Genomic DNA, 13,409 nt, shown 5'->3' with positions numbered 1-13,409 from the left:
TCTTAAAAAAAGTTAATCATTGTCCCATTTTTCTCTTTGTTTTTGTTTTTTTTTTTAAAGATTTTATTTATTTATTTGACAGAGAGAGAGAGACAGCGAGGGAGGGAACACAAGCAGGGGGAGTGGGAGAGAGAGAAGCAGGCTTCCCGCTGAGCAGGGAGCCTGATGCAGGGCTTGATCCCAGGACCCTGGGATCATGACCTGAGCCGAAGGCAGACACTCAACCAACTGAGCCACCCAGGCACCCCCCATTTTTCTCTTTGACTTCAAAGCCAGACTAATGACCCAATACCTTGATTGCTCACTGATCAGTGTGCCAAGGACCGGTACATAGAAAGCACTTAGGAAATGGTAGTTATTTTATTATTGTTATTTATTATCAGTATCATCACCTTAAAGAGAGGAGAAAAGCTCTTCTCTGCTTTCCTTCCAGATTTCTTTCAGAAGTTGAACTTTAGCATCACTTTAGGGAGAGATAAATAATTCATGGTAATCCAATTTTCTGGGTACCACTTGTTTCTGTTTCCCAAAGAGAGGCTAGAAGGATGATTAGGGGTTATCACACTGCTAGGGTCCTGTAATCAGCCTGGTCCTCTCCATCCCCACTCTGCCCTCCATAATATTCTTGATAAAATGGGAATCACTCAGGCCATCTCTGGCCCAAGAAGAGTTCATAGTGACAGACCAAAGATTTGTTCTCTGATTGTGCTTACAATTCCTTCGGGGCTTTCTCCTGAATGGACCAGAACATTCTCTGTTGAGTTCTGTTTGTTTTTCTGCCTTGTATGACAATTTAGAGAAGAGAATCTCCCCAGTGGCTTCCCAGCAAATAATTCTTTTGTTCTCGCCTATCATACTTCATTTCCTTCCCTTAGGGCACCTTTTGCACCTTGATCATCAAATGGTCTGATTTAACTGTCTTCTTCTCTTTGATTATAGTAAAAACAAGTAAAACCCCTCAATACTGGTTTTAATGTCCCTTTCCAGGTAGGTGTTCCGTGAAGTCATCTTTGGCCCACTGTATTTGTGCATTGTACTTGACGTATCAGGCCTTCGCTGATCCCTTGCTTTCCTCAAGTGTCTGTTGCCCCCTGAGCATCTGGTTGTTTATATTTGAACATCTGTTTTGTTTTGTTTTGTTTTGAGTCATAGCAAAAATCGACCTTGGCCTTCCAATAATGAGATTTTCAAAGATCCTAGAATCATAAAATGTTAAAGCTGGAAGGACTTTAGCAGATAACAGAGGCCATCCGATTCCTTTTATAGTGAGAAACCAAGACCCAGAGAAGCCAAGCGTCAGGTGCAAAGCTATGCAGCCTATGATAGGGGAAAACTAGAACCAGGCCCAAGACTCCTGCTTCATTTGTTTCTTGTGAGTTAGATTATGATGCCTGGAAATAATAATATGAGGCATTTACAAGTGTCTTCTTCCAACATGTTTACCTTTTCATATCATGGTTTTCCTACTACATTTCCTGGAGGCTCAGAGGAATAAGAATTCCACTGAGGAATCCTATCTAATTCTAATTCCATAGGAAGACATGACTTACAGACCTGAGACTATGTCCCTTAATAATCATCTTTCTTTTCTAGTGGTTCTTTGTACAGTGCACACAGCACGTTCTCAACAATGATGATGATGATAATGGTTGATGATGACCAGGTCTCACATCACTATGCTGTCAATCGTCTTCTACATTTTGTTCTCAATAGTTCCAGCTATTTCTGGGTTTCAAGCCTTCTGGAATCCTGGCTCATTTAGCTTAGGGTTCTTTAAGAGGGTGATGGGTGTCTTTTCAATAGCTGCCTTCCACTGTGAGGGTGATAACTTCAAATGGTTAGAGACCTACCCTCAAGCACACACACACACACACACACACATTTTGAAACTTTTCTAAAGTTGAGGAGGTGTGTTCCTAAGATAATACCAACTGTTGCATAAACAAAGCATTCTCTGGTCAGGTAATCTGAAAAATATTAAATGAAACAGAATTAAATAGTTTAGGGTTGGTCGGTTTGTTTTTACTGGAATTCACAGGATCTTTAGAACAGTAATGTGAATCCTGAATTTCTAAGGGAGGGTGGTGAAATATGTAGAATTTCCCAAACATATTTGACCATCAGATCATTTATGGGACTGGTGTAACATGGAACAACCCCTAGGAAATGATAAATATCCTTTGGGTTTCAATTAGAGTATACAGTATTCCATTTGTTCTAAAACTATCTGTTTCAAATGTTAAGATGCCTTTCCCTAGAGTTTGTTTTCTTAGATATAATGACTTAGCCAGTGCCTCTCCTGCTCATTATTTATCATTTTAGGATCTAGATGCTGTTATTTCTCAGCCTGAATTTTTCCACACAGAGAAATTGTAGGTTGTTTAACTCTGACCTCATATCTGAGCTGCTCAATTCTCATAATTATTGCAACTGTCCTACTCTTCTCTACACAGTTTTCAAGGTGTAGGGACAAGAAGGTAATGATAATTCTAGTAATGACAAGTAGCATTTCTGAGTGCGTACAGTGAGCCAGATATTGTGCTAACAGCGCTATGTATAATATCCCACTTAATGGTCAGCACAACCCTATGACATAGATATTATTATTTTCATGTTACACATGAGGAACCTGAAGTGAGTTTAAGTAACTTTGCCCAAGAAGGTCCCAGGGAAGGAGGGGAAGCTGGATTGAACTGGATTGTGTTCAACTCTTAAGAATTCCAGGGCCCTGCACTTCCAGTGTTAGTTCTACTTTTTAATGTATGTGCTGCCTTCCCAACTGGAATCCTTTAAGAGCAGAGGTCACGTGGCACAGACCTCAGTAGAATCTTCTGTGCTTAATGCAGCACCTGCCATGCTGTAGCCAATATGCCTTTGAAGAGAAAGATGAAGCAACTTGCCCAAGCCATTCAGCTAGTAAATGGTGGACCCAAGATTTGAACCATCTCCCATACCTTGTGCATCATGGATTTCCCACAGGGACCATGTTCTGTGTACCAAGTGAGCTCTCTTTCCCCTTGGAGGTTGCACTCACTAGGCTTTCCATCATCCCAAACAAGGCATTTTGTGTCCCCCCTCTACCCCCCCTCCCCAACCACCTCACCTGCCACCCCCAACACATTCATTCTGCCCTCTCCCAAACAGACTGTGGTTCTGGACCCAGGGAACTAAATCTACCTGTAATGGCTAATACCTCTGTAAGCAAGAAAGCACTTTTGTCGTTGTTGTGTGCTAATTTTGTTGGAGGTGTTTGGACGATGTTCTCAACCCCAGCACTTCGCATTTGGAAGCCCTTCCAGATATAAAAATCTTTCAGTGTAAAATGAAAAGGCATGCATGGCCGGGGGCGGGGCGCCCCTCTCCCCCTGCACGGTTGGTTCCACGCGCCGTCCCGCACCCCTGAGCGCCACGGACATCCCCGCGGGCCGCGCAAAAGCGGATGGCTGGACACCGCCTGGCAAAGGGATTAGCAACAGTGTCTCTCTGCATGACCTTGGCCTCTGCGGCCCGCAGGCCCAGCAGCTGCCCCAACATCTCGGCTGGTCAGAGCCCATCTTCCTCATGTGGGTTTCCTCCAAGCTTCATCATGTCAGATTTGAATGGCGCCGCGGAGGACCCCCACAAGAAGGCCAGGACGTCTCCGTACCCTGGCTCTAAAGTGGAGCGAAGCCAGGTCCCCGACGAGAAAGCGAGCGGCCCGAGTACAAGCCTGTCGACTACACTGCGGGTTCTGTCTTGGCCCGGCCCATGTGGGTAGGCCCTCCGGTGGGCGAAAGGAACTTCTCTCCTAAATTCAATGAGGAGGATGGGCATGTTGAAAGAAGGAGCCAGAATGGTTTGTATGAGGTTGAGAATGGCAGACCTAGAAACCCCGCGGGTCGGACAGGGCTGGTGGGCAGAGGGCTTTTAGGGCGGTGGGGTCCCAGTCATGCTGCAGATCCCATCTTAACCAGGTGGAGAAAGGACAGTAAGGGAAAGAAAACTATCCATCCTTTTTCTGAGAGAAACGTCCTGCAATTTGTAGCCATCAAAAGGAAGGACTGTGGAGAAGGGGCCATCCCAGGGGGCATGGTGGAGCCAGGAGAGAAAATGAGTACCACATTGAAGAGAGAATTTGGGGAGGAAGCCATGAACTCCTTACAGACATCTAGAGCAGAAACACAGGAGTTGGAGAAACAACTGGGCAAACTGTTCAGTCAGGAGCACTTTGTGGTCTACAAAGGTTATGTGGACGATCCCCGAAACACAGATAATGCGTGGATGGAGACAGAGGCTGTGAACTACCACAATGATATAGGTGAGATAATACAGGTGAGATAATGGATCATCTTCCTCTGGAAGCTGGTGATGATGCCAAGAAAGTGAACTGGGTGGACATCAGTGATCAACTCAAGCTTTTTGCCAGCCATTCCCAATTTATTCAACTTGTGGCTGAGAAACGAGGTGCCCACTGGAGGGAGGGCATGGACTCCAACTGCCGTGAATAGTGACTTGGAGTCTCACAGAAGCCCAAGGTCTTCAAATGGACATGGGCGTATGTGAAACAAACAACCCAGAACTCCCCCTGACCAGGATAGGGAACTTCTTTTGGTGATTATTTGCAAAACTGATAGCACTATGAGGGCTTTGTGTCAGGGAATAATATTAGACAAATATAGGAGATCAGGATCACAAACTTCCGGTTTTCCAGTCAGAAGAGGAATATAGTCACCTGTCGTATATGTTGTATACTTGGCTTTTAACCACATTATGCAACTAATGCTCTTTGAAGAGTCATAGGTGATACAAAGATAACTTCTTACAAATTATAGACTTTACTTTTCAGCTAGCTTGCATTTGTCACTTTTTTTTTCCTACTGATGTGTTAGAGGGTGGTCTAATCTAATGTATAACCTGATTTTTTTGGATAACATTTGTTTTTCAAATTGAGTTTTATGTGAACTTACATTCATTGCTTTCAAGAATGAAAGCTCTCTGGTTATTCTTGTTTTTAGGATCTTCAGTTTTATGGGAAAAGTTTCATCTCTATTTTATTCATAAGAATCAAGTACTTATGAATGAGCCAGAAAAATAAAATGCAGCAACAAAATGAGCTTAATACCCAGCCCTCTGGTTATCAGAACTATTTCTGAACAGAATGGACGAAGCCCAGGATATGTGTTTCCTCTCATCTCAAAAGACTCAATAAATGTGAGCATTTGTCTCTGAGGGAGAGATTAGCATTGCAAGATGTTTCTTAGGGACAGGTCTTGGGACAAACTCCTGGGGAAGGGCAGAGGAGGAAACCTGATTGGGTAGAGTGAGACATTGAAGTTGAAGCCCAGTGAAGGCATCAGCCAACCCCACCTGGAGCTCTGGAGCTGGAAGGCCCTTCTAGCCACCCTGAACTGGGAGTTCAGGACTTTAAACCCCTTTTTGACCAGTCACTGGATGTGGGCTGCTCCTGAAAGGAGGTGTGACCTTGGGAGAGACAATTTCCTCAGCCAAGGCAATCCCAACAGAGGGCTTGCAGCTGAAGGTCATCTTCTGGTAACACTCCTAGCAGCTAAGAAGGGGGATCTGGGAAAGGGGAGGGCAGGGGCATTACAGGGTCTACCACATATTATTATCCCAGCTTTATAGATAACAACAGAGGCACAGAGAAGTTATAGAACTTGAACCAAGTTTTACAACCAGTCAGTGTTGGTGGGAATAGGCCATGGCCTGTGGGGTGCCATGGCTTACCTCCTTGACCACTGTACCAGTCCCTCCTGCAGTTACACTCTTATAGTCCCCAGGTTACCTGTGCAGTGTTCCTTTAAAAAAGAAAAGAAATTACTATTATATCTCTTCCTACCTGCACATTTAGTCAGAGTTCCCTTTTCTAAACCTGAAGGACATGTGCATGGTCTCTATTGTTTTTCTCTTGAAAGATGTATTTACATGGGTGACGATGATTATAAAAAGGTTCACTCATGGATGCCTAGCATTGTTCATGCTCAGGAACAAATTTAATACACTGCTTTTCTTTGTGAATTCTATAACGGCTTGTTTTAGGATGGAGCCATTTGTTCTACATATTAGTTTCATTCCAGTAACTTTTCCAGGTGAGATATGCTCCCTGTCTATTTAAATAATTGAGGTACCTGGTTGACCAAGCATATTTTGAATGTTCCTCAACCTACTTCATTATTTTTTTTCAAAATCTAAGCTCCTAAAAGAAAATACACTTATGCTTACACACACACACACACACACACGTACACGCACACATTAATCAATGCAAAAAAAAAAAAACCTGAAATAACAAAGATCTAATGTCTCAAATTTAATATAGCTAGAACAGAATTCTTGATTTTTTTTTTCCCCAAAGAACTCTTGATTTTTTTCTCCCAAGAAAACTGTTCCTCCGTCAATCTCCCCTGGTAACTGGCACCAAAATCTACGCAAGTTGCACAAGAAAACAAGGAATTATCCTAGATTCCTTGCTTTCCCTCACTTCCTACATCCAATCCATCTGCAAAATTTTGCTCTACCTCCAAAAAAATATATCCCAAATTATTCCCTGCTTTCTGCCTTCACTGACCACCCTCGTCAAGCCACCATCCCTCCTTCTCTAGACCTATTGCAATCACAATTCTCACAGGCCCTCCTCCTTCCACTCTTGCCCTCTCACAGGTCAATTTCTATGCAAAAAAAAATTGAGGTGACATATTAAAGAATGTCGGTTATATCATGTTCCATCTCTCTTAAAACCATGCAATGGTTTCTTTTTGTACATGAACTAAAACACAAACTCCTTACCCAGGCCTACCTGTTCTGAATAGTCCCTATGCTCTAGTCTGATCTAGTCACATTCTATCCTGGGCTAATCTAGCCTTTCTCTTCCTGTCATACTTTCTATCTGCTTCTGCCTCAGAGTCTTTGCTTTGCTTTTCCCAGCCTAGAATGTCCCTTCCATATCTTCACAAAGTGGGCCCCTTAGGTCGGTCAGGTCTCATTTAAGTAACACTTCCTCAGAGAGAGTTTTCCTGGCCACTTAATCTAAAGTAGCCTACGCAATCTGTTTTCACTCTCCCACCTTGTTTTATTTTCTACATAGTATTTAGCACCAGCTGGAAATTATCTTGTATATTTCTGTCCGCTTACAAGTGATTCTAGAGATTTTTTCTGTCTTATTGACTGCTACACCACCAGTATCTAGAATAGTGCCTGGCATGTCCACAAATCATTTGCTGCTAACAATTTTCTATATACTCGTCTTTTTTTTTAAGTGTATAAATGTGATCACATTATCCTTTATCTAACTTTCTTATTTAAAAAACATTTTATCTTGAAATAATTTTAGACTTACAAAAAAGTTGCTAAAGTAGTACACAGAGTTCTTGTATAATCCTTCACCCAGCTTCTACAAATGTTGAGAACTTATTTATATAATACAACTATTGAAACCTGAAAATTAACATTTAATTTAATATTTTTTACTATTAACTAATCTCTGGATTGTGTTCAAAATTTTCTAGTCATCCCACTATTGTCCTTTTTCTGTTCTAGAATCCAAGGATTCCACAATTCATTTAATTGCCACGTCTCCTTTATTTCCTCCAAATCTGGGAACATTCCTCTTTTTGTCTCACATGACTTTGACACTTTTCAAGGTGCTGGCCAGTTGCTTCGCTAGAATGTCCTACAATTTGGATTATTCTAACATTTTCTTATGAATAGGTCAAGGTTATACATTTTTCGCTCAAATACCACAGACATGATGTTGTTTGGCTAAACTTTTATACTGAAAAAATTAAGGTGTATTTTTCAGTGCAATCACTACTAGATACTAAATAGTATATGCTATATTTTATTTACAGTTTTTTTAAAAGTAGGCTCCACACCCAGTGTGGGGCTTGAACTCATGACCCTGAGATCAAGAGTTGCATGCTCTACTGACTGAGCCAGCCAGGCATCCTAGTACATGCTATATTTTAAAATGTCACTGTGGGATCTGTACTTCTGAAACAAATAATACAATATATGTTAAAAAAAAAAAAAGAAGAAGAAGAAGATAGCAGGAGGGGAAGAATGAAGCGGGGGAAGTCGGAGGGGGAGACGAACCATGAGAGACTATGGACTCTGAGAAACAAACTGAGGGTTTTAGAGGGGAGGGGTGTGGGGGGATGGGTTAGCCTGGTGATGGGTATTAAAGAGGGCACGTTCTGCATGGAGCACTGGGTGTTATACGCAAACAATGAATCATGGAACACTACATCAAAAACTAATGATGTAATGTATGGTGATTAACATGACAATAAAAAATTTAAAAAAAATAAAAATGTCACTGTGGAATTTCCAACCACTTTATACTACTTTTAACCAGCATTTTTACATTTTTATGCACACACACACACACACACCATTGAGTGTGTGTATTCTAACCCTTCCACTCCTCTGTAAGAGAAGGTGTCCAGGAAGCTCTGAGTTTCATTCACTATACTCTTTATCCTCTTTCTTGAAGTTCATGAGATGACTCTTGAATGATGTGTTCTACCACTCTATCAGTTACCTCTTTCTACCAAAAAAAATCCTGCAAACAATCCTGAAACACTGTAGCTTGAAACAAAAAACATCTATTTCATAAGTTTGAAGGTTGACATGGCTGGATTTGATAGGGTGTTTTTTTCTGGTCATGACTGGGACTCATGTCTGGGAATTGGCTGGCTTTTGGCTAATCTAGGATGACTTCAGATAGGATGATTAAAGAGAATCATCTCTGCACCACATGTGTTTCATCTGCTATCAGGCTAATCCAGGTATGTTCTTATGGCAATGGCAGAGGGCAAAGGTCAAATGGAAACATGGAAGGGTTTTTGAGTCCCAGGCTCAGAACTGGCCCTGAGCCATTTCCCTGCAGTCTATTAGAAAAAGCAAGTCATAGGTCAACCGAGATTTGATGTGTGGGGAAATGACTCTACCTCTTTAGTGAGAGGAGGTGGAAAGTCACATGTCAAAGGGTATGGACACCGAGACATGTGAAAAATTGAGGCCATTTGATCACGCAATGGTTCTACATCTATTGTGCTTTTTTTCTCTATCAGTTTTATTGAGATATAATTTACATACCATATAACTCACCCATTTAAAGTATACAACTCAATGGTTCTTACTATATTTGCAAGGCTGTGCAAGCATCATCGCAATCACTTTTAGAACATTTTCATCACCCTGTAAAGAAACCCTGTACCTTCTTCAAGATGCTTTCTCTGACTCCCATGCTAGAGTTAATCCTTTATTCCCCTGTGTGGTCTTGTATGTATTGTTCTATTGCAGAACTCTATTGCAATTTATTTTTATTGAAGCCCAACATTGTACTTTATTCAGTTTTTACATTCCCAGTATCTAGCACAGTGTCTGATTGATAGTAGGTGTTCAATAAATATCTACCAAAAAGAAGAGACACAAGGTTTTGCCAGCTCAACCCAGCAGTTTACTCATTGCCATTTCTTGGGCCTATGGCAGAAGTCCAAAAGTATATGTTTTTACTGGTGCAACTTTCAGCCACTTTCTACACCTGGCGATGGTTGGGCAATTGTTCACTTTGATGAATCATTCCGGTTGCTCTCAGCATGCTGCTGAGCACTTCGCTTTTCTTTCTATCAGGGTCGTTATCAAATAAGATGACAAACTATTGAACGTGAAATTATGGGGAATTACAAAGTAATAGGGTGGGGAGGTTTGCTTCATCATCTGCTAGAAGTTTGGAACACACTGTCCCTGTGTACCTCCCATTTCCTTTCTGTCTAATAACAACAGGTACATTTACTCTGTGCCAGGGACTATGCACGCATCAGCATTAATGCTTTCTTATCAGGATCGAACAAAACACATTTTAAGACAGTCTCTTACGAAGCCAAGACAGATTTATCTATGGCACTTCAAACCAGCAGCTTTGTGAGAACAGAGGCTGGGCTGTCTTTCTTTCTCAGCATCTACTCATATGCATTTAGTAAGATCCTGAATGAAATATAAAAGCTAAAAAACATGTATCATGAAAGACTTTAGAGTGAAATAGGGAGTCAAATACAAATAAAAGCCATTTTATTCAGCTCTGATGAGTTTTTTAAAGCTAAGTTTACATATGGCAGTATACTTTCTAGGTGAGAAAATTTTTGTCTTTTGGGAGTTCTTGAAAGATTTTGATAGTATACACTTTAAAAATGGAAGATTGTCAAGGCTTTCCTCCTGGTTTGCATGTACTGTGAATACTAAAATCACATTTCAATGTGGTAAAGTTTGCTCCCAGATTTGTCACTAACTGGCTGTAGGAACTTGGGTAAGTTGCTTCATTTCTCCCAATTTCCTTGTAGCTTATAAATTCTATAAGTGTTAAATTGACAGATATGTGCAATACTTTTATATGTATGTTGTTGGAGAGAATATATGGACTTACACATTTATAAATATTATACATTTATAAAAAGCAACTTTTCAAAAACAGTAATAAGGATCTTTCTACGGGAGAAAACTGAATCCTGTTATGATTATAATTTCTTTAAAAATTAGTTTAAGAAAATTGGTTTATTAGTTATCTTTTTTACTTAGCAATATTATCTCAAATACATGGCTTAAGGCAACACACATTTCTTATGTCATGGTATTTATGGATAAGGAATCTGAGCATAGCTTAACTGTTTTAGGGTATTAAAAGGCCACAATCAAGGCATCAACTGGGCCTGCTGTCTTATCCGAGACCTGACTGGGGAAGGATCTGCTTTCAAGCTCATGTAGTTGGTTGGAAGTATTCGATTTTGTCCAGGTTGCCACACTGAGGGACTCAGTATGTTGCTGGCCGTTAACCAGAGGCTGCCCTCAGTTGCTTGCCACTTGGCTCCCCTCTTAGTCAGCCCACAGCATGATAGCTTGCTTCTCCAAAGCCAACAGGGAGAGTTTCCTAGCAAAACGAGCAACAGTGTTACACAATGTTGTCACACATATGTATTCATGTATATTCTGTCACATTTGCTGTATTCCATTGATGAGAAGCAAGTCACAGGTCCCATCAATACTCAAGGGGAAAGGGTCACACAAAGCATGAGCACCAGGAAGTTGGGATCAAGGGGACCACTTTGGAGTCTATGTGCCACAATTGGAAAATTACAAAATGTATATGAACAGTAAAGTAGGGTGAAATTCTAAGAGCGACACCATCCCCAAACAGGCACACATACAGACTTTCCAACAAGGGAAACACCCTGTCCTCCATTTCAGAAAATGCTGCCATCTATAGCTCAGTCTTCAAACCTGGGAGATACCCTTGGCTCTTTGCTCTCTCTAGCCATCCTACTCCCAACCCAATCCACCAATAAGATCCGAACATGACCATTCTATTTCCACTGTTTCCCCACTATTCACTTACCAATGTCTTTCCCCCAAACACGGTTTGACCATACCTCTCAACTGGCTTTCTGGGTTCCACTCTTGCCGTTTCTTATGATTCACTCTTCATACAATAGCCAGAGTGCTTTCCTTAAAACGTAAATCAGATTCTCCTGCTTAAAATCTTTCATTAGCTTCCCACTGGATGTAAATAAAGTCCAAACTCCTTTATCTGATCTATAGGACCCAAATAAACTGACCTCTGTCTATTTCTCTAACCTCATCTGTTCTATTTCTCTTTATACACAACTGCATTGTTAATTTGTTATAATGACATATTTTAGATCTCATAATCTAAAAATAAATAAGATTAGCATTATTAAATCTAACAGAATACAATATCACTTGAACAGAATAAAGTAAGTTTTAATAAAGCTAAGCATTTGAGACTAAAAAAAAATTTTAATGAAAGAAACATTATTTAGAAATAATGGCTTTATGGGTGATCCATTGAATCATGTATCAGATAATTTGATCAAAATGAGATATCTTAGGGCGCCTGGGTGGCTCAGTTGGTTAAGCAACTGCCTTCGGCTCAGGTCATGATCCTGGAGTCCCGGGATCGGGTCCCACATCGGGCTCCCTGCTCAGCAGGGAGTCTGCTTCTCCCTCTGACCCTCCTCCCTCTCGTGCTCTCTCTCATTCTCTCTCTTGCAAATTAAAAAAAATGAGATATCTTAAATTAGATATACTTTTGAAATGATATAAAATCCCAACTTAAACTACTAACATACATTGAAACTAAAATAAGGTAACATGTTTATCCACAAAGTGGTAAATTTTATTATTTTGGGAGGGGGTCAGGAAAAATTTATTATATATGTGGTTTATTAGTTCAGCTTAATCAAAATTGGAGTTATAAAATCATGTCCATAATAAATTCTAAAAGTAGAATTACACATTCATAGAAGTTAGTTTTCTTACATTTCTTATTGGTTAAAGCCAGGAAAATACACTTTCTAATTATGTGGGTCCAAATGATTCATTTATCATAGACTACCCAAGCCACCTGGGTGTGTTCACCCAGACAAATTTAATCTGAATTAAATCTGAATTTAACAGCTCAGTAGTTGAATGAACTTGTTCAGTATATTCAAACTCCTGAGCCTGTTTGCTCATAAGCAAACAGGGATAATAATACCTACCTCTTGAGTTATTTTAAGGATTAAATGAGGCAACTTATTTATTGGCACATTCATTGTAGGTACCTGTATAAGTTGTCCTCTCTTTTTCATCACTGCTTGGCTAATCAACCTGAGAGTACCATAGATTGATCTCTTTTCTATTTCTATTCCCCTTATGTTAGACCCAGGATCAACTTGGGCAGAAGAATTAGAAAAGTATCATAAAGGCAGAATCATCAAGACTTGTCTGACATAGAGGAAGAATAAGACGGAAGCCACATAGTAGTCCACGATTTCAACTGGATGTGATAAATTACATAGGCATGCTGAAGGAATTTGCATTTATTTGTGGATAGGTAAATCATGGACCATGACAGAACACTTCAGTAAGTGATATTTTTTACTTATTGAATAATCTATGCCACTGTACCCCTCCCTTGTGTTTTGAATGTAATGAGTATTAATTTGAAATAGGAAATCTATGTGGTTGTTTAGGGTATTTTAGAAAAATTGTCAAGTATTGAATGTAATGCAAGTTCATTACTTATATTTCTCACCAGAAGTAGTTGTTTTATCAGATGAGTATTATTTCATTATTATTTCATTTCCAGAGCAACAGGGCCTTTTGAATATCTCAGATTACTTTTGGGAAAAAAGACATTGCAGTTACTTGCAATTTAATGAAGAAAATTCTTTTATGGCTTCTCACTTTGGGATGCTGTTAGATTGTGTTGGCATGGTGTAGGGAGAATCTTCTAAGTTCTACAAACTCTTGGTGGTTTTTAACTTTGTCTTAGATTCTAAAATATCACTGTATAATTTTTAGCATGGAGAGGCACTATTTCATTAACTTAGCCTGATTGGGTTAATAACCTACCA

General features: G+C 40.2%; 1 pseudogene; it reads left to right on the top strand.

Annotated features, from left to right (window-relative positions):
* Positions 1-2,100: 2,100 nt before the first annotated feature.
* LOC135364659 (ADP-ribose pyrophosphatase, mitochondrial-like) lies at positions 2,101-5,184 on the top strand (annotated as a pseudogene).
* Positions 5,185-13,409: the final 8,225 nt, after the last annotated feature.

The sequence above is a fragment of the Mirounga angustirostris genome, unplaced genomic scaffold (assembly GCF_029215605.1).
Source record: "Mirounga angustirostris isolate CCGP_5_RB_7025 unplaced genomic scaffold, mMirAng1.0.hap1 SCAF_6, whole genome shotgun sequence".
NCBI lineage: Eukaryota > Metazoa > Chordata > Mammalia > Carnivora > Phocidae > Mirounga > Mirounga angustirostris.
Note: the sequence above shows the minus strand (reverse complement) of the source record. Positions and strands in the feature narration are given on the sequence as shown.